This window comes from Apus apus, chromosome 5 (assembly GCF_020740795.1).
Source record: "Apus apus isolate bApuApu2 chromosome 5, bApuApu2.pri.cur, whole genome shotgun sequence".
In the NCBI taxonomy this organism is placed as follows: domain Eukaryota; kingdom Metazoa; phylum Chordata; class Aves; order Apodiformes; family Apodidae; genus Apus; species Apus apus.
In genome coordinates this window covers 36,578,632-36,598,758 of record NC_067286.1, presented here as the reverse complement: position 1 = coordinate 36,598,758, position 20,127 = coordinate 36,578,632, and the positions used below count along the sequence as shown (strand labels likewise).

General features: G+C 36.2%; 1 long non-coding RNA gene across 1 annotated transcript; it reads left to right on the top strand.

The window, feature by feature from the left end:
* Positions 1 to 11,166: 11,166 nt before the first annotated feature.
* LOC127385562 (uncharacterized) lies at positions 11,167 to 16,038 on the top strand. The gene is made up of 4 exons (XR_007889702.1): positions 11,167 to 11,207; positions 11,668 to 11,772; positions 12,227 to 12,475; positions 15,756 to 16,038. It is a non-coding gene; the product is annotated as an uncharacterized LOC127385562 (long non-coding RNA).
* The last annotated feature ends 4,089 nt before the right edge of the window (positions 16,039 to 20,127 follow it).

The following is a 20,127-nucleotide window of genomic DNA, read 5'->3' as shown; positions in this document are numbered from 1 at the left end:
AATGGGGGTGAAACAGTTCAGAGGTAGCCCTATGTTAATAGAAAAACTTGAACACTTATATTCAAAGCAAATAGGAAGTTTGGGAGAGCACGATGAGCAAGGAGACTGTGTTTTGCAGAAAGCTTGTATGTTTTCAGCAAAATGCTCAACAAGGACACTTGCCATGATGAAATCTGGTAGACTTTTAGGAATCAAAAGATGGAGTAAAACTGCTGAGTTTGGTTTGAGGTGTTTCGTGGCTTATGTGACTGTTTCTTTCCTAGAAGTCTAGGCTGCAGTGCGAGTGTGGGTGTTGTTTTTTTTTTTTGTTTGGGTTTTTTGTTTGTTTGTTTGTTTGTTTGTTTTGTTTTTTTGTGGGGGGTGGAAGGGGAGGAATTGCCTCTTCATGTATCCATGTGCTTCTTGGAATAAAAAGAAAACATCTCGGTTTGTTGATGCTTGCGGTTAGTTCAGGTGACATGACAGGATGGAACATAGAATAATATTTTTCTAGATGTATCTGCTGTGCTTGCAGTGTGTTTTTTTAATTTGCCCTGAAATAAGGCTGCGGTCCTTGTTATAACATATAGAGAAATGATTTTCTGACCATTATGTTGGTACAGGACAGATAACAACACAACATCTTTAACTGAAAAAGTGATCTCAATTCCAGGGAGAGAGGCTTTGAGGAACTGTTGGATTTACCAGCATAAAATTGTTCAGTTTAGTCATGTATGTCCAATTGCATACATATAATGAAAACGTACAAATACGCATATAGAACATTTCAGTACAGGTTTAAAAATAATTCATCACTAGAAATTTTCATATTTTTAATTGCAGTGGATGCTATACATGAATTGCAGAGAAGTGTATTAAAAAGTATGTGTATAACATCTGCTGAGTCCACCAATACTGTCAGCAAAAAACATCTATGTCCATTTATAAATTACTCTGTTCCTTACTTGAAAAAGTGGTTGGTGTATCTTTTATTGAAACTGTCACTAAATGACATTTAAAAATTTAACACATAAATATTTTTCTACAGCTCCTAAGATCTCCTTATCTTGGTCCTGAAGAATTATTAGTTACTAAACTGATGAATAAAATTCCCTGAAATTACTTATTAAATAAATCCAGATGTACATATTGTTTCATGGAAGGCAAATGCCAGTCTTAATTGCTCTTTACAATATTTCTAAGGCATACATTTACGGCAAACAAACTAAATATTTTTCAAGCTGATAAAATGTAAAAGCGATTTACAGTTCACCTTAAAAAAGGAAATACTCAACTTTTTTAGTTACTTCTGTCAGCTTCCATTTTAGAATCATATACTACTCAATACTCCATAGGGTTCTTACCAGAAATTTGACCACCACTGATGCAGATTTTTTTAGAAATGGGCTTCAATAAATGCAAGGAAATGCTCTGAAAAGGTATTTTCTACATCATTTCAAATTCTTACCTCTGGAAAACAGGAAAGTTAGATTGAAGCAAGTAATACAGAAGAAAAAAAAATACTGAAAACTGAATAAGAACAGCAATAGAAGTTCTATTGCTTGATCCCGAGAAAAAAGTTGGAAGTTGTGTTCAGGGAAAAATAGATTAGTAGGTCATATTAGAGAGTAAATATAGTCCTAAAGTCTGATAAAATACTTTCTTTAAGATAAACAGGTTATTGTGATGAAAGGCTTAACACAAGCTGACAATGTGCACTTGCAGCCCAGAAAGCCATACAAATCCTGGACTGCAACAAAAGAAGTGGAAACAGTAACTTGATAGGTGTGATTCTCCCCTCCCACTCCACTCTCATGAGACCCCACCTTGAGTACTCTGTCCAGTTGTGCAGTCCCCAACACAAGAAGGACATGGAGCTGTTGGTGTGACTCCAGAGGAGGGCCATGAAGATGACCAGAGGGCTGGAGCACCTCTCCTATGAAGACAGACTGAGAGAGCAGGGGTTCTTCAGCCTTGAGAAAGAAGGCATGGGACAGAACTTATAGCAGCCTGAACGAGGCCTACAGGAAAGCTGGGGATTTTTATAAGGACATGTAGTGATAGAATCATAGAATCCTAGGGGTTGGAAGGGACCTCAAAAGATCATCTAGTCCAACCCCCCTGCCAGAGCAGGGTCATCTAGAGCACATCACACAGGAATGCATCCAGGTGGGTTTTGAATGTCTCCAGTGAAGGAGACTCCACAACCTCTCTGGGCAGCCTGTTCCAGTGCTCTATCACTCTCACAGTAAAAAAATTTTAGGATGAGGAGAAATGGTTTTAAACTGAAACAGGGGAGATTTAGGTTAGAAGTCAGGAAGAAATTCTTCACTGTGAGGGTGGTGAGACACTGGAACAGGTTGACCAGAGGAGTTGTGGCCACCCCTTCCTTGGAAGTGTTCGAGACCAGATTAGACGGCGCTTGGAGCAACCTGGTCAAGTTGAAGATGTCCCTGTCCATGGCAGGGGGATTGCAACTAGATGATCTTTAAGGTCCTTTCCAACTCAAAACATGCTTTGATTCTACAATTTCACAAAGCTGTGAAACAGATTTTTTTTTGCTGCCTTTTGAAAATAATTTTACAACAGAATTTTGATACCAAACAGTTCTGTGAAGACTGTCCCAGTAAATTTTACTGTTGCTCAGTAAAATGCATGATGCATCAATGGATGGTAGTCTGAGTTCTAAGAAACATTTTTAGAAAACATTTAAAATCTGCAAGAGAACTTTAAACTTAGCAGTAGTATTGCCAGACTATTGTCAGTAGCCTTCATTTTATCAGAATAGCATAACAGAACACCTGAGAACACATTACACAAGTTATATGCTTAACCACCAGCATTTTTAAATACAAAGTATACAGTCAAAGTAAGCGTTTGTGTGTTCATACAAATGCTGAACTCATCAGAGGTTATTCAGCTTTTAGTCACGTGAAGTAAGTGTGTATTTTCATTTGTCATTCATGATTCTTAAGAAAAACCAGCCCAGTATACATATTGACTGCATTATGGTGATGTTGTAGTAATTCACCATTAAAACATAATAAGCTTCCTTTTCTTTGGTACTATTAATTTATTTTTTGCAGTTAGATTTGATCTGGATCAGCTTTGTGAAGGAGCTCACCCCCTAGTCTCAAAAATGTGAATATCAGCAGAGTGGATAGGGAGAAACCAAAGAGGCTGAGTACTGAAGGAGAGTGCTATCACAGTGTGTTGGATATAGATGACATTAAGCTGAGATGGAATTACATGCTTAATTTCCTGTACTTGTTAGAACTCATACCTGATTCCAGGTCAACACCCAGCATATGAAGGCAGCCTGCTGTTGCAAAGTGTAGATAATGCATGACAAAGACTTTTGTATTAGTTATTCTGCTATGCAGCTCTTTTTCCTCACATTAGGGAGATAAATATTTATGACACTGGAAGCAGTTTTCAATCCAGTACATCTACTAGCTAAGAAAAATGGGGAGATGAAGGTATTTATGTATTTTCCTTTACTTCTCATGTGAATACACATTTCTGAGTAGAAAAGATAGCTTCAGTGAAATGGTGAAAGTCCTAGCAAATTGAATACTTCACATCTCATAAATTACTTCTCTGATGCAAAATGTTTATATAATGACTTCTTAAAAAAGAGTGACTTCAACAGTCACTTGGATATGGAGCCAAGTATAGAAGATGCTGATTATAAGATCTTAATATAGCTTGATAAAGAGTAATTAGCAAAGTTCGTCTGTACTCTGCTTCTTCATGGTTAAAGAAATGACTTGTATATTGATAGAACATAATTCTAATAATTTTCATTTTGGATAGTTAAAGTAGGTAATATAATTCTAACATTTCCTCTTTCTATCAGTGAATGACTAGTATATTATCAGTAGAACATTTATTTATTTTGTATTAGTATGAGAAAATCAGTTCAGTAGAATAAAGTGTGTAAGCCTTTGTTTTGGTCTTTAATGGAATAATACATTACTCAAATACAACATGTAACTAGAATTTTTCCTCTGCAGAATAAACGGATCTTCCCAAGGTATAACTCAGTCTTCTGGTATTATTTTACAATTCCAGTTCTGAAACTATGTATATATTTTAAACATATCAAATACAATACAGTAGTACTGGCACCATTTATCTTTCAGGGAAGGAATGCATAAAAGCTCTTTTGTTTATTTTTCTTGACCTTGTAACAGATGACCATATGGGTATCTGCTGTGCATGATGCCAAAAAAAGCCATTAACCACTAAAATAAATAAATAAATGTAATTAAAATGAAAATCTGCCAAGAGTGTTTAATCACAGGTCTCAGAGTAAAATCTACAGATACAGCTCACATATCGATTGTTAAGAAGCTTATCTTGCATAAGTGTCTTGTACTAGGAGATAGAACACTCCCACCACTTGATGCTCATCACTTACATAGACACTTTAGATTCAGTGTTATCTAACTTTGGTGTGACTGTGGGGCTGGGGTGTGTAAGTTCCTTTTCTCTTGATGTTACTACAATAGACAGATTTAAATAGTAATTAATCTTCTGTTCTTCTTTTCCTCATCAAGACAGTTTGCTTCTCATGATTTCATTTGGAATTGCAATTGCCTGAAACCATGGAAAAGCAGGGTGGCTGTAATCCCCCTGAGCCTTGTCTGCTTATCTGAAGGAATACTGTAAGGCAAAATAAATGGGGTAGGTTCAGGGACAAGCTGTGGCTTTACAGAAAGCTCCAGGACTCCCTGAGTGAAGTGCTGTAAAACTGTAAATTGTATTAAAGTGCATTTTGCTTGCTGGCTTTAGTAATTTTCTCTGTAGTATTTAGTTTTTCCTGTTTATCCTTTGCTGCGGGTGTAAATAGCGTTTGGTTTCCTCTTTGAACACAGTTTTTCTTGCAGTTTTTTGGCACTGAGTTGGAAAATGCAGATTTTCAGTAAAAAAAACCCTGGTTGCTATCTGATTTATAATAGGGAATTCTTCAAAAAATAAAAATATATAATCTATAGAACAAATTGATCTTTGTTTTACTTTCACTATCTGATAGTAAAAGAATCATAGAATGCCAGGTTGGAAGGATCATCTGATGCAAGCTTTCTTGGCAAAAGCAAGGTCTAGATAAGACGGCTGCACCCTTTCCTCTGATACAACAGATTAAAAGATAACTTTGGCACCAATATTTTTCACTCGCCCCCCCACACAATCCCTGCTGCACTGCTCAGGACTTCCTAGTCTTACTTGATTCTGCCCCGGTTCTGGCTTGAGGCGTCATCTATGCCCACATGAAAGAGTAAGAGTGCATAAGAGCCTGTGCTCTTGGCAAGTTGTGGCACCCTCTTGGCAATGTCCTGGACCTTAGCTCCCGGAGGGCAGCATGCCTCTTACGATTCCCTGTCAGGTTGGTACGAGGGCACCTCACTATGAGCACTAGTTGATTCTTTTTGTGGTATCCACTGTGAGTTGTTGGTCCAGGTTCTCCTTGCAGAGCTTGCTTGTGGGTGTCTACAACTGTTTAAGCTTCATATCTGGTTTTGGTTGAAATGCTGGAGAGTGGGGACTGAAGCAGACTCCTGCTTTTATGAGTCAGACTTTTCTCTGCCCCTCCTAATCTAAGACAGCAAGATCTAAAAATGTTTCTAAGACAATGCATTAGATAATGCTTATAGTTGTCATAAAAGTTGCTGCAAACTTTGCTTTCTGAAAATACAGAGAGGTTTTTGAAAGGTGTTTAGTATCACTGAATGTGACCTCTGAATTTTCTTAAAATCAGGTTCCTTTATGAAGGAAACTATATATTTAGTTTAGTCAAAACTGATGTCAAGTGATTGTCCTGGTTTGAGTCAAGCTGTGACAGTGATATAGCCAGTGTGTCTAGTCACTTTAAGACTGGGCATAGCTGAAGATTAGAACAGTCAAGCTTCAGCACCATATTTGATCCTAGTGATTTTGTTGCTTGTGTTACTGATAAAAGAATAAAGCCCTTAGAAATCATCAAACCAGCTTTCAATCTCTGTTACTCAACCATTACAACATGTTCATTGTTGATCAATGTAATTTTTATTTTGTATTCTGGTTTTTCTTCATGTGAGAGTTGTTTTGAAAATGAGAAGTGAAATCTGAGCAGTTAGAAACTAACCTGCATTTCCCAGCAAATGCATGAGTAGAGGAGGACTTTATGAAAAACCTTCTCAACAAAAAAGCAAATTATTTTGGCTCACATGCTTGCAATCAATCCTGATGTTTCTACTGACAATACTTCAGGTTGTTATTACTGACTCTATACATTTGATTATTTGGATACCTGTCATGAATAACTGGTTGTAAAAAACAACAACACAGGATTAATCAAAGTAGGATTACAATTTTCTGCACACCTGTTCCAACCATCTGCCTCTGACTGTTGATTCTGGTTCTCTGAGTCCTCCCAAAGTACACAATAAAGTAATTTTGACATCAGACCATTTTAGTTTTGCCAGAATAGATGTTGAATAACATAACTCTGAAATATATGCTCAAGCTATTGGAAAAAAAAAAAAAAAAAGAAAAAAAGAGGAAAATCTTTATAACAAAAATTAAAACACTAATTTTAGAAGTCTGAAAACCTTATTTGCTCTGAGACACTACAACTTCTATTTTGCTACCCAGGACTCTATAGAGATAGGATTATCTTTATAACTGCATTCTGCTACTACCTGTTTGTTTTGGGTTTTTTTGGTTTTTTTGTTCAGTAAAAAAAAAATGCTCTTAGCATCAAGAATTATGTGCCATATATGCTCAACAGAAATTGTGTCCAATCTGTAAGGAGGACTGTTCCTTCAGTATCTGTGAAGAATACCCTCCACACTGATTTATTTTCTTCCTAGTGGGATGAATTTCCTTATTTTTATGTATTTTTCTTTCTGCACTGCAGAATTCTTATAAATATAAATAGGTTCTGCATCTGAAGACTGCCAATAGTATATCTGGGCAAGTGCAAAGACAAAAACCAGTAGACAGTGGAGAGAACAGGATGTATAATAGATTTCTCTGAAATATTTTTTTTTGTGGGGGAAAATAATCTCATTCTTTTTATATGTCCTTGTGCAGTCCCAGATAGAAAGCTTCCTGTTAATTATTTTTCCCTGGCATAAATTCCCAGGTTTCAGTTTTCCTTTGAGACATTAAATAAAATACCATAGTAAAGATGTAGATTTATCATGCCTTTCTAAAGAAACGGTGAAGTACTGTAGAAAAATAGCTAGGCAGACTGGTAGTTTGCTTCAGATTCTGGAAAGTTCAGACACTTCAATCAAGTGGTTTGAACTCCCAACAAAAGTTCCAATGTTGTTTCTTGATGCAGAAAGAATCTAGGAGAACCTTCATGGTCCCTTCTTGAGAAAAAGAAACCAGAGCTCCCTGAATCTTTTCTATAAAAGCCAGAAAGAAACAGGAAATTTTAAGGACACATTGTGATCATTTTCTGAATGATACAACACATTTTTTTCATCAGAGAGGTTCTAAACTGCATCCTGAGAATAATTAATCTTTAGGAGAATGTGACTTTGCTAAATGTAAGATCTGTTTAACATCTAAATCTCTCCTATCTTGATCTGTGTCTGCAGTTTTCTTACTGCCCAAATTATTCTCAATGATATTCAGACATTCTCCAAAGTCGTCTGTGATACAAGTTGCACAAGTATTTTACTATAAGTAAAATTTTACTTTTTCAAGTTTTGTTTAAGTTTATTCACATCGTGGTGTGTAATAAATGATACAAGCTGTAGCATATCTATATGTTGTACTTGCTCAGTAGAGCAAATCCTATGGAAATGCAATTAATTATGTTGCCAGAGATTTGCAGGATAAATTTAATATCTAATTGAAAGTTCCTTTATAACTTCTCAGTCCCTATTATAATCATAAATGTGTTAAATCCAGGCAAGCCATCCTATTTCTGAACTTTTGCAACCTTTTTATTCTAATTGCTTGAGATGTACTAATAAAGCGATGGAGAAAGCTCTTCCATTAATGTGACAAAGGAAACTAGCTCTAAAGGATTCCACTCTACTGACAAAAATACAAAAATCTCCTTTAGTCAGCTCAAATCTTGAAGAACGTTTAGAAAAGAAGACTACAAGCTTTGAAGATCATGAAAAACATTTGCAACAAAAGTAAATACTTCAAACTTTACTGACTATGACTTACAGATTTATAGTTTCAGCTGTTCTAAGTTACAGTGATATCTTTTGTTGTGAAACATTTGAAATTAGTATGTTTAAAAAGTGTAATAAATATTTGTCAAAATAGTAACATTCTGGAAACAATGAAAAGTGAAAAAGGACTTGTCTGATGACCAGGATAAAGATAACTGGCATTTTTTAAATGTCAGGGCACATCGTATAGCTGCTGGTACCCACCATGCAGAGACAACTCTGTGAACTGACTAAACACAGGGATTTTAAAAGTGGAGACTAGACTTAATGTCAGATGACTGATGGAGGTAGAACAGGGCTCTAAGTCATATGACTGTGGTAATGGCTGTCATAAACATCTTTCAAAGGATGTAGAGATATCTGAAATTAGTAAGATATTAACACTGTCCTCTGAGACTTATAATTGAAGTAAGATCTCAGGCACCATATTAAAATCCTGAACAGTAGCAAAGCAGTTATCATGCAGGAGCTGCTTAGCCGTAAAGAGAATTTGCAGCAGGGAGGAATGAAAGGGAGGTAAACAGATTGCTACTACCTGATGCTCTGAGCAAATACAGTGTATAACTAGTGGTACAGCTGAGAAGGCAAGGAAAGCATCACTGAGCTTTCTGTAGGATGCCGGAGAACAGCTCTTTGTTACTCTTGTCACGATCTACTCAGGTGAAGTGAGCTGAGAGGAGCAGGTGCAGCTGGGTGATGGGCCAAGCAAGGAGGCTGTGCCTTGAATACATCATGAGGCATTGAGCAGCTGCCTTTGAGAAACAGCCTTTTCAACAGAAACTTTGAAAGCATTTCTTTCAGAGTCTGCTCTGCACAGCTGCCCTTACTCCCATTTTCTTCAGCAGAATCAAGAACACCTTTTACTCTGCTGATGGTAGAAACAGCTAAAAACCCAAAAAATTGTTCCTGCACATATATGACCACTGTAAGTCTTCTTATTGTATGTACTCTAGATTATATCTATCCCTCTACAATCCAGATTTTTCGTTCTACTCAGTCTTGTACGTTTAGCAGAGATACAGAATTTTATTTGCATGATTAACAGTGTCCTAGTTTCTCTCTGTTTATGGAAGCTTCTTACCCTGTAAAATCAGAATGCAATGAAGACCAGATTATGAATCTCTTTTTGCTAAGAATCAATTTTTATTATGGGTCTAAATTCAGGGAAATCCCCCTGGGAGTACTTAAGCCCCACTGACTTCAAACTCAGCACATACTCAAAATTGTTTCTAGAACAGGAGCCAACAGTGGCTCTAATATGAAATCTAGTTGCTTACTAGTATGAATCAATGGTTCACAATCTGTCATGAGTGTTCAGTGGTGCTTTTTTTACTTTTTGCACTTCTTACAGCAAGGCTTAAACAGCTTGCAAGATCAATCCCCTATAGCTATAACATTCTCCTTAGGAGATCAAGGAAGCCTGTTTAAAGAGACTTTGAAAGGTAGAGCTGCAATGACATATCCCCTGATAGGAAGCTACGTTTTCCTACATAATCTCTTATTACTGTAAAAGTTGAAAATAGAATACACATTTTCTCCCCAGCCTCTAAAGGTATAATTTTATTGGTTTAACCCTTCATTACTAAAAGTGAATTGTTTCACATGAAGGTAATAATTTAGGTGATTTAATAATTTTGACTTACTGGTTTATAATGGTTTTTGGCTTTTAATTAAGTCTGTTATAAATGAGGGAGACAGATCCTTTTTATTACAGCTGCCATTCACTGTTTATATTAAACACATAATTTTTGGGAGCAAAATTTATATTTATTTTCTTCTGTCATTTTGAAAATTAATATAAGGTTAATAAAAATATTCACAAATGCCCTTTTATAATTATTTAGTTACCATTACCATTAATTTCCTCTGAGATTAGTGAATGCATTGAGGTTTCTTGCATAAAAAAATTGTGTTGGTGTTTCTGTCGTCTGAGTAAATTATTTTTGGCTTCTGTAAAAAAAACCTTACTCCAAAGTATAAACTATATTGGGATTTATTTTGTTTTTAAAGACCACTTTAAAAAAAAATTTCTACCTCTCGTTGCTGTTAACCCTTTTTGATTTGAAGATGATGAATGAAATTTAATAGTGTAGTTTTAGTATTCTGCTTTTTTTTTTCATTGTTATAGCCTTGGAATGTCTATTCAAAGAAGGCTTGTGTGCATTGTTTCTTTTGATCAGTGTTATCCTAAATGCAATTACTTAATTAAAAGTAATGTTTGATAAACCTCTGAAGAGGTGGGTTAAATAACTTGTGTTCTTTTGTTAGTTGCCTTCTAAGCATTCTGTAAATTATTATAGATGAAAACCGCTTTAAAAAAAAAAAAAAAGCCTTTTTGGTAGTTCTTTAATATTTCTTTTTTTCAATCAAAACCTGAAGCAGTTAGACACAAAAAAGCATTAACAGAAGAGCAACAGATAGTAGTACCCTTTGAGACCATTTGGCTGTTTTTGTGGTTGATTGGTTTATACATGCAGAGTTAAATATGCTATTTATTACAGTATAAGGAAGTTTATAGAGTCATACAGTTGTCAGGGTTGGAAGGGACCTCTGAAGACCATCTAGAGAAGGTTTGAAATATTATGGTAGTGTATTCAGTGAACCACGTGAAAATTTAGCTTACCACCAAAGCAGTGTTCACTCTTTGGGCTCAGGATTTCTACTTGATAACATACAAAGACTCCATGGTTGTTTTTGAAATATGTTTGTACAAAACCTTTAAAATAACTGAGCAACTTTTTGAACAAAAGTCTAAGATAGCTAGGATTTCCATTAACCCCTTCATACTAATGACAGTTTTTGCACACATTTAAGTGACACAGAAACAGATCAGAAAGTAGGAATGGCTACTGGCAGCTTCTCTTTGTGCTTTGTCTGTCTGTCGGCAGTAGTAGTCAGGGAGGTGTTGTACACAAGGGCTATCATGATGAAAATATGTCTTTTTCCAATACTAATAGTTTGCCCATTGAAATTCTTTCTTTCTTCCTACAGATTTTGCTGCTTTTATATACTTAGCTGCAAAGCTGCAAAGCCTTTCTGTTTTAAGTATGTTTTAATTCCCTTTGATTTCCATGAGAAAATCATAAAGCATAAAGTACTTTTCAAAATTCCTCCTTGTTTTGTAACCTAAATTCTTGTGGAAACTATGCTTAGATAAAATTATTTTTCCATGGATAAATCTTTTCCGTCTGAAATTATTGATGGTTTTTAACAGGGTGGTTATTAGGTTAACAATTTTTGGTAATATGTGGCCAAACAGATTAGGCAGACTATGTCAGTTGCTTGTCTGTAGAAAAGTTTTCAAACATCCAAGGAAAAGTAGCAAACATGCTAAGAAGAAAACTTCAATCAGACCTACTTCCTTGCATATAAAATTCAGTCAAAGTCAAGACACTAATCCTTGTGAAATGTTGCTTCATTTCTTCTAGAGCTGATGCAATGGTCTTGCTTTTTCAAGAGGATATATAATAAAACGGTTATTTTAATAAAGATTTTTTTCCTCCAGAATTGTAAGTGAAGTCATAGTGGCACTGAGGAACTACTGAAAGAGAAGAAGAAAAAATCATCTTCATAAGCAAACAAAGAAGTAAAAATGATGACAACTTTACAAGTAAGTCCTTATTGCTTATGGATGCATAACATATCTTAATTGTGATTATTTGCTGATTTTATAACATTTTGCATAGGTTTAAAATGGCATTACACTGACTAATTATCTTTAATCAGTACTCCAACTTTAGTTCTGCCATTTGGCATGTAAATATCAGTAATCTTGTCATCAACTTAACACGTTTTTATTCAGCTATAGAGGTCACAACTTCAGTAAAATTTAGTCTTGATTTGGAAGTCTAAGATTTAATATGCATACAAAAGATGTCGGACAGAAAGATTTCTAGTCTTCTGCTTTTACTTTACACTATTTTAACATTTTGACTTTGGAATCTTTTGACTTTGGAATGCTTCTCCTAAATTTCTTGAAAGAAATCTTTCTAAGAAGGTGTTCAACCTGGCAATTGGTTTGGCTCTGTGCAAACTGTTGTAACAACTATGACTTCAATCCACAGTGAAGAAGAAGGTAATGCCCTCTACATCATCTCTGCTGTCAACAGTAATGACTGAGCTACCACCTGGAAAGGAGAGAATGCAAAGTTCCCTCCTTACTCTGCATGAGGAGGCTTTATTACCAGTCACCCCAGAAAACATCCTAATGCCCCAAAATTTGGTAAGGAAATGGTGACAGGAAAAAGATCTGTGGCAGTGTCATTGTGTACAATACAGTTCAGCTGTTCAGGAGTCGTATCAGTCAAGCTTTGGTAAGTCACTTTCTTATCACATATACTTAATTTGACAGCAAAAAGTAATTACAGTATTTGAAGAAAGGAAAGACCAAAACAAGTTGTTGCTGCAGCTTTGCCAAAGTAGAAAATAGATTAAATTACGCAGACATATCTAATATTAAACTGCCATTACATTTGGTCTTGGTGAAAAGGCCAAGTAGAATAAGATGCTTGCAGTGAAATTTCAATGAAATAATAATATTATTTTCATTTTATAAAAATGAATTTTATTCCTTCTGTCTCTTCTCTAGAAATACTTACTGTGCAACAGTGAGCAAAACTGCAGCTAATACTTGTGTGACCTTCAGTATTATGTTGATTTCTTTAAATGTTCTTTGTTAATTAAGAATATTTCACATAAAAGGCAGCTAAATTACTTTTACCAATTAGTTATATTTTTGAAATTATTGGAGTGATCAATTATCATAATCAACTGGAATGATGAAAATAAAATAATAAATGAGTCTGAAATGCCAGCTGGTCTCTTTTAGGGTTGTTTTTTATGTCTCTCTGAAAGGAATAACTATTTTTTAATGCTAACCCATTTGTGTGTTGTTCAGTTCTACATAAATGAGTAATAGACTCTTCCTTAACAAGGAAATCCATATTTTCAAAAGTCTTGCACATTAAAAATTTCAGAAAGTATGTGGGGTACATATATGAGGATTTGGCAAATATTCATCTTTAAAATAAGAACTTTCAAAGTTTACTATTAGATAACTCAAATTCAAAGCCTCTTGAAGTTCTTTGATTGCTTCCCTGAAATGAGAAAAAAAACATGTTTAAAAAGTTGAAGAGTATATAATTGACTATTCAATAAGTTATTTGAAGGCATGCAACTTCTGCAAACTAAAGATGATGATACATGATTAAGAAATGAAAAAGATGAGAAAATATTGTGTTGTGTTGAGGGATTTGCTAATTCTCACTACTTAGGCAAATTTGTCAGGTAGTTTTTAATATAAAATTTGCACCAGTAAATCCAGATCCTTCAAAACCAAATTTTGATGGAATTTAATAGTCTCAAATTTTTACTAACAATGGATTTAAACCAGATATATGAGGAAAGAGTTATATTTAGCTGGTATAGAATGAAAAGTAGAAGCAGTCTTTCCTCCCTCCTTCCCTCCCGCCTTCCCGCCTGCCTATATTCCTGCCTGCCTGTGCCTGCCTGCCTTCAAGTTTAACACATAACAGTTTTGGGGTTTTTTTGTTTTTTTTGTTTGTTTGTTTGTTTGTTTTACATTGTCAGTTATCAGTGCTATTTCTGAGTGCTTTCCAGGTGAAACTGATGGTCTAAACATAGTCCCTGTAGGGAATTAAGGCTTCATAATGGGAACTGTATGGCAGATCTTGTATTTGTACTTCAAAAGGGTGCATGCTCATAATGAGTGCAAAGGCAATACTCAGACTAGTAAAGTTACATAATGTGTTTGAGTTTCTTTTCAGGTACATAGGGAATGACACACTTAAAAAAATACATAAACCCAAATTTTATCAGTATTTTGAGGGTATTTTTCTGGACAATTTCATTTTTGATAAGTTGTAATATAAAATTTATAACTTAGATTTGAGCAGTCATCTGGATCCCACTCTGTATAGCGCATATGAACTTCTGTGTTTGCAGTTGACAAAATCTGGGAGCCTGACATGACCATGGCTGACAAAATTACATATATTTTACACATCTGCCAAATTTTAAAAACCTTTTGATTTGCAAGAATTGAAGAATCACAGAATCTTAGGGGTTGGAAGGGACCTCGAAAGATCATCTAGTCCAAGCCTTCTGCCAGAGCAGGATCACCTAGAGCACATCACACAGGAACATTTCCAAGTGGGTTTTGAATGTCTCCAGCGAAGGAGACTCCACTTCCTCTCCGAGCAGCCAGTTCCAGTGCTCTGTCATTCTCACAGTAAAGAAGTTTTTTTCTGATGTTTATGTGGAACCTCCTATGTTCCAGTTTGCACCCATTGCCCCTTGTCTACAATCAGTTGCATCCAGTGACAGTACAGTTATCTTATAGTCTAGAGGTTCCAATTAGTAGTCATTCCAAATTAATCATTTTATTACATAATAAAGAAGTAAAATTTGCTTGTCAAATAAGTAATATCACCAATGAAATGTCTGTTTCACCCTCACCTTAATCCTTGAAATATGGAATACTGTGGCTCAAACCCCTTTTGCTTTAAACATAGGCAAGATATGAGGGCTGAGTGCTTTGATCATGCCCTCTTCACTGTGCCCATTCTTTGTCAGAGATGAGGGACAAGGAACTGCTAAGTTTTAGTAGCTCTGTGTCACCCCAAGTTTCTCCTATTCAGGAAAATGTCCCAAATGGACATTTAAACTCACTTCTGACCCTATTTGTATTAATAAAAAAATCAGCGATTTTGGCATCAGAGCCATTTTTTCCTTCAGAAAGAAAATCAAACAGGGTGACTGACCTGGAAGACTGAACAAGCAGGTCCATCTGAGTAAAGAAGGACAAAAAGGGAAGAAAGTAGATGAAGCAAAAGCGTGTTTTCTAGTTTGTGCTTTCCACTTTGACTCCAACACATCACATGCTTCTGAGCTTGCACAAAGAAAAATAGACTGTTTGCTACAGAAGGCTGAGCAAAATCTTCCACTGCTCTGAAACAGAAAACTAGCGTTTTGAATTAAGTAGCTACTTTTCAAATCAAAGGAGGGTAAAGGCAGCCAGAAACTTGTGTAGTTCTGAAATTTTATTTGGGAATGGTTATTTTTAATATATTTGTAAGTTTTTTATATCTTACACATGATTTTGTTTTGTGTATGGATATGTGACTTTCATTGTGATATTATTTTAATTTTTTTATAGACATGATTTTGTGGGTTTTTATGTCTTTGCATTTATATTTACTTTTTTCCTTTATATACAAACAACAACAAAAAAACAACCTTAATCTTATCTCATTCAGAAATGATGATGTTCAAATACTATTGCAAAGGTTGTTCTTTCATGTGACTTGCTCCTGAAAAGAGTAAACCTTTCAGAATCTCAGAATCTTGCCAGGTCATCCAAAACAGTTTAAATGAGTGTAGGAGGAGAACTGGAAAAAAATGGCATATTACCAGCTGCTTGTTTTTTTTCCTGGTTTTATTTTTTTAAAATTTTATCTTTAGATGGTATTTGCATTTTACATTTCTTTTTTTTCTTTCTGTCTGCTGAATGAAAGTGACCTAGAAAACTTTCCAAATATTTAGACTTTTTTTTTTCTTTCTTTCTTTTTTCAGACTGAATAAATGAACAATAACACTCTTTACCTGGAGTAGTTTACTACTAGTTTCACAATACCTGGTATATTTGGAGGACCAATGTAAAAGGGAACTCAGCTGCAACTATTCATGAGCCTTTATGGTGACCAACACGGCAATTGAGTCATGCCCCTGCAAAAGGGTTGAGTTCATTAGCTACATGTCTTCTTCATCTCAATGTACCCATTACACAAATTTTAGAAGGGGTAAAGTCATACTAGCTTTCATTTGCAGTGCCAGTTTACTCAATCTGACATACAATATCCACCTCAGATTAGGAGGATGAAAAGTCTGGTCTTTCACCAGGATTGCTGCTGCTATAATCTGTAATACATGATGCCAGCTCTTTAGCCCAAGTAATTTCTAAAGCAGCTCTTCTTTCTCTTTTAACAGGTTTCTTCTGTAAAGGAGGAAAAAAAGACAAACTGCCTTTGGAATGGTGCAAATAATAAAATCTGTCTTTCTTGAAGGGTTTTTCAGGATGTCAAAAGTTTGAGCAACAATGCATCTTAAGAGGTGCTTCATGCTCAAATGAGAATATCCCAACAAGAAATTTGTGGTTGTCATAGCTCAACTCTGTCACAGGTATTTGGAATAGGTTGGGAAATAAAGAAGCAGTCAAGGTTTTCTTTATTCCTTCAACAGAACTGCTAAAAACAAGTTACATTTCAGCAAAAGAGAAACCAAAACAAATTTTTAAAGGGCAGAGAGGAGAGAAGGGACCTACCTTTGGTGGTGCCTGCCTCTTCCCACAATCTTCCTCATTCTAACTGCACCTGCGATAGGAAGTAGTGTTTGACCTCCAAGATGTAAATTTCTTCTTTCATGGGTTGATTTCCCACCCCTCTCTCTCCCCCATCAAATTTTACAGACCAAGGGGGTCTGTGTAATTGGGACAAGTGGCATAATTAAGCTTTTACAAACATTTGCACATTGAAGAAGCAACTGTAATGAGGTCTATTCAAGTGTATGTTATGTTATCACAGAATCACAGAATTTTTGGAGTTGGAAGGCACCTTAAAGATCATCGAGTTCCAACTCCCCTGTATGGGCAGGGACACCTTTCACTAGCACAGGCTGCTCAGAGCCCCAGCCAACCTGCCTTTGAACACCTCCAGGGACGTAGCCTTCACAACATCTCTGGGCAGCCTGTTCCAGTGTCTCACCACCCTTACACTGAAGAATTTATGCCTTATCTCTAATCTAAATCTCTCTTCTTTCAGCTTAAAACCATTACCCCTTGTCCTCTCACTGCAAGGCCCTGTAAAAAGACCCTCCTCAGCTTTCCTGTAGGCCCTCTTCAGGTACTCGAAGGCCACTATGAGGTCTTACTTTATTATCTAGTCTAAGACTATAATCTATAATAGTCTAAGACTATTATCTTAGTCTTTTCAGTTCTTTTGACACTCTCCTCATCAGACACTGATGGATCTTGCTTTCATTATTCTAATCTATTCTACAAATTCCAGAATCCAGATTTTACATTTAATGATAACACTTTTATTTTACTTTAGAACTGGATAAAAATCAACAGGTTCAAATAATCAAAATATATGGAAAACACCTCTGAACTTGAATGTATGTTTGACCTAGCAAAAATAAAGTATGAGAAAAATAAACCCTAAGTATTAAGGAATATTACAACATACTTTTCTTCTCACTCCTCCTAAAAGTCCACAGTTATTCAACATCAGTTGAATTATTATAAGTTCTCAGAATTTTCCTGCTGTTGTGCAGCTGGAGATGAATTTGGAAGTAGAAGTACAGTAACTGTAATTTATCTTCCTATAAAGCATCGAGACACTTGAGATAATTAAATGATCATTCCTTTTGTTCTTGTCTTCCTCTCCTGTGATCCTGCTGGCCTTGTTAAATCCATGACTTGTTTCTTCTAATATCACAGTCATTGCAAAACATTGTGAGAATAATTTCACACAGAAAAATCGGGGATAACTTCCCTGAAATAATGGTAGTAAAAATATGCATGAAATACATCTGAGTGAATATGACTTCTTTCTTTATGTCCCTGTTTTTAGCCTTCTCCATGACAAATTAAACATATACAATTAGTTAATGTGGCATAATGCATAAATTATTATTTTCTATGAAGGATATGAAGAAAACCTCCATGTAAAGCAACTACAAGGTATAGTTATGAAGATAAATCTTAAATAATACTTTTATAGTAGAGTTCTGTTATCTCTGAATGGACAAGGTCCTGGAGTGGTTGCAGAGAAGAGCAATGAAGCTGGTGAGGGGTTTAGAGGGCATGTCATATGAAGAACAGCTGAGGGAACTGGGGTTGCTTCGTCTGAAGAAGGCTCAGGGGACATCTTGCTGCTCTCTACAACTACCTGAATGGAGGCTGTAGAGAGGCCAGTGTTGGTCTCTTCTCCCAAGTGACTAATGATAGGATGAGAAAAATTGGGTTAAGTTGTACCAGGGGAGGTTTAGGTTGGATATTAAGAAAAATTTCTTTACTGCAAAAGTGGTGAGGCATTGGAATGGGCTGCCCAGAGAGGTGGTGGAGTCATCATCCCTGGAGGTGTTCAAGAAGCATTTAGATGTAGTGCTTCAGGATACAGTTTCCTGGTCATGGTAGCTGGACTATGGTTGCACTTGATGATCTTGAAGGTCTTTTCCAACCTTCATGATTCTATGATTTGGCCAAAACAAATAGCAAACAATAACAGCCATGAACATTCTGCTTATCTTATACTATACCCTGCATAGTGTTAAATAATGGACTGATAAATTATATTTATTATGACCATTTTCTCCACAAGTCATGAATTAAAAATACAATTGTAAAGGTTAGTGTAGTCAGCTTGTTAGAAAGCACTTCATCTCACATCTTATGGCAGTGTACAATATATTAATTATTGTCTTTTTCTTAGGATTTAGTCATAGATATATCACCTGAAGAGGAAATTGGAAAGGAAACTACAGCAATGGTGAGTAAGAGGAATGGGAGGCTTTTAACTGGGGAATTTGACTGGAAATCAACTGTCCTATGCCTGATCAGAATCAGAATTCCTTTTAGTTGCTAACTGGAATAGTGGTAACTTACATAAAGAGTTTTCAGCTGGAGTAATTGTAACCTACAGCAGTTTTGGATTTATCCTAGGTCAGAAATGCCTTTCTTAAGACATTGTCACTATACCTAGGATTATCTTCATCAGTTGTTGCCCAATTTCCTATTACAAAGGAACATTTTATCCGTTTCTAAGAAAACATATAAACCAAAGATGTAGCTTCCCCAGCCTCCCCAAGTGAATGTGAGTTTGTGTGTGTACACAAGTGCAAACACATCTATATGCACTTATCACGCAATCAGCAGCACAGTACTTTTTGGTGATTTTTTTTGCTTTGCTGACTTTTGCTTAGCTAAAAACAAACCAAAAAACAGACAAATACTGTACTCCTATATCCCGTAAGTTCTCTAATTAACATGTGCATGTATGAGCCCATGTAGGCACACACACGAGGGCATAAGACATTCATTACAGGAAGTCAGTAAGTGGTAGGGGCATTTGTACAGACACAATATGAATAGCAAATGTTTGCGTTGCTTTCAGAGATGACCATATGGGATCCTATTTTACAATACAACATATGTTTTACTATGTGCCTTTGGTACAACTCTTGCTGTGTTCTTCTCTCAATGTTATACGTTCTTCAGAAATTCTTCCTTCCACTATCTTTTATTTTTCCCCCCCTCCTTATTGTGCTAAAGAAGAAAACATTTTCTTTCAAATATTTGTTGGGACGTAAACAAGGGCACACATTAGTACAACAGCAACTTCGCATTTAGGACCAATGTTACTGCAACTCTCTGTTCTGGCTTGGTTTGGTTTGTTGGGTTTTTTGGTAGTGAGAGAAGGGCCCCAGGAGTGGCTCTGGTAAGCTGAGCAGATCCCTCTGCTCCAAAACCAGCCAAGGAGCCACTAGAGAGACAGCAGATGCTCCTCTGCAATTAACATATGAAAGAACTGAAATGAGATCTGAGCAGAGTAAGCACTTAAAGAAAAAAGAAGATCTGTGCTGGGGAGAGGCAGAGCAGTGCTGGTGGTTGGTGAGGAAGAAGGCGAAGAAGGTGCGCAAGCAGAAATTTCCCTGCAACCCATGGCGAGATGGCAGCTGTCCCCCTGTATTCATGGAGGAAGGTGGTGGAATATTCCCTGAAGGCACAAGGAGGGGTGGACTTGGCCAGTGGACTTGGATTTTGTGGCCAGTGACTCTGATTTGCTGCCAGTGGATTCTGATTACGCAACTTTGGAAGATCCTGGCGCCAGAGGAGTTGGCTGTTCCTGAAGCAGCCCATGACTCTGTGAGAAGCCCACGCTGGAGT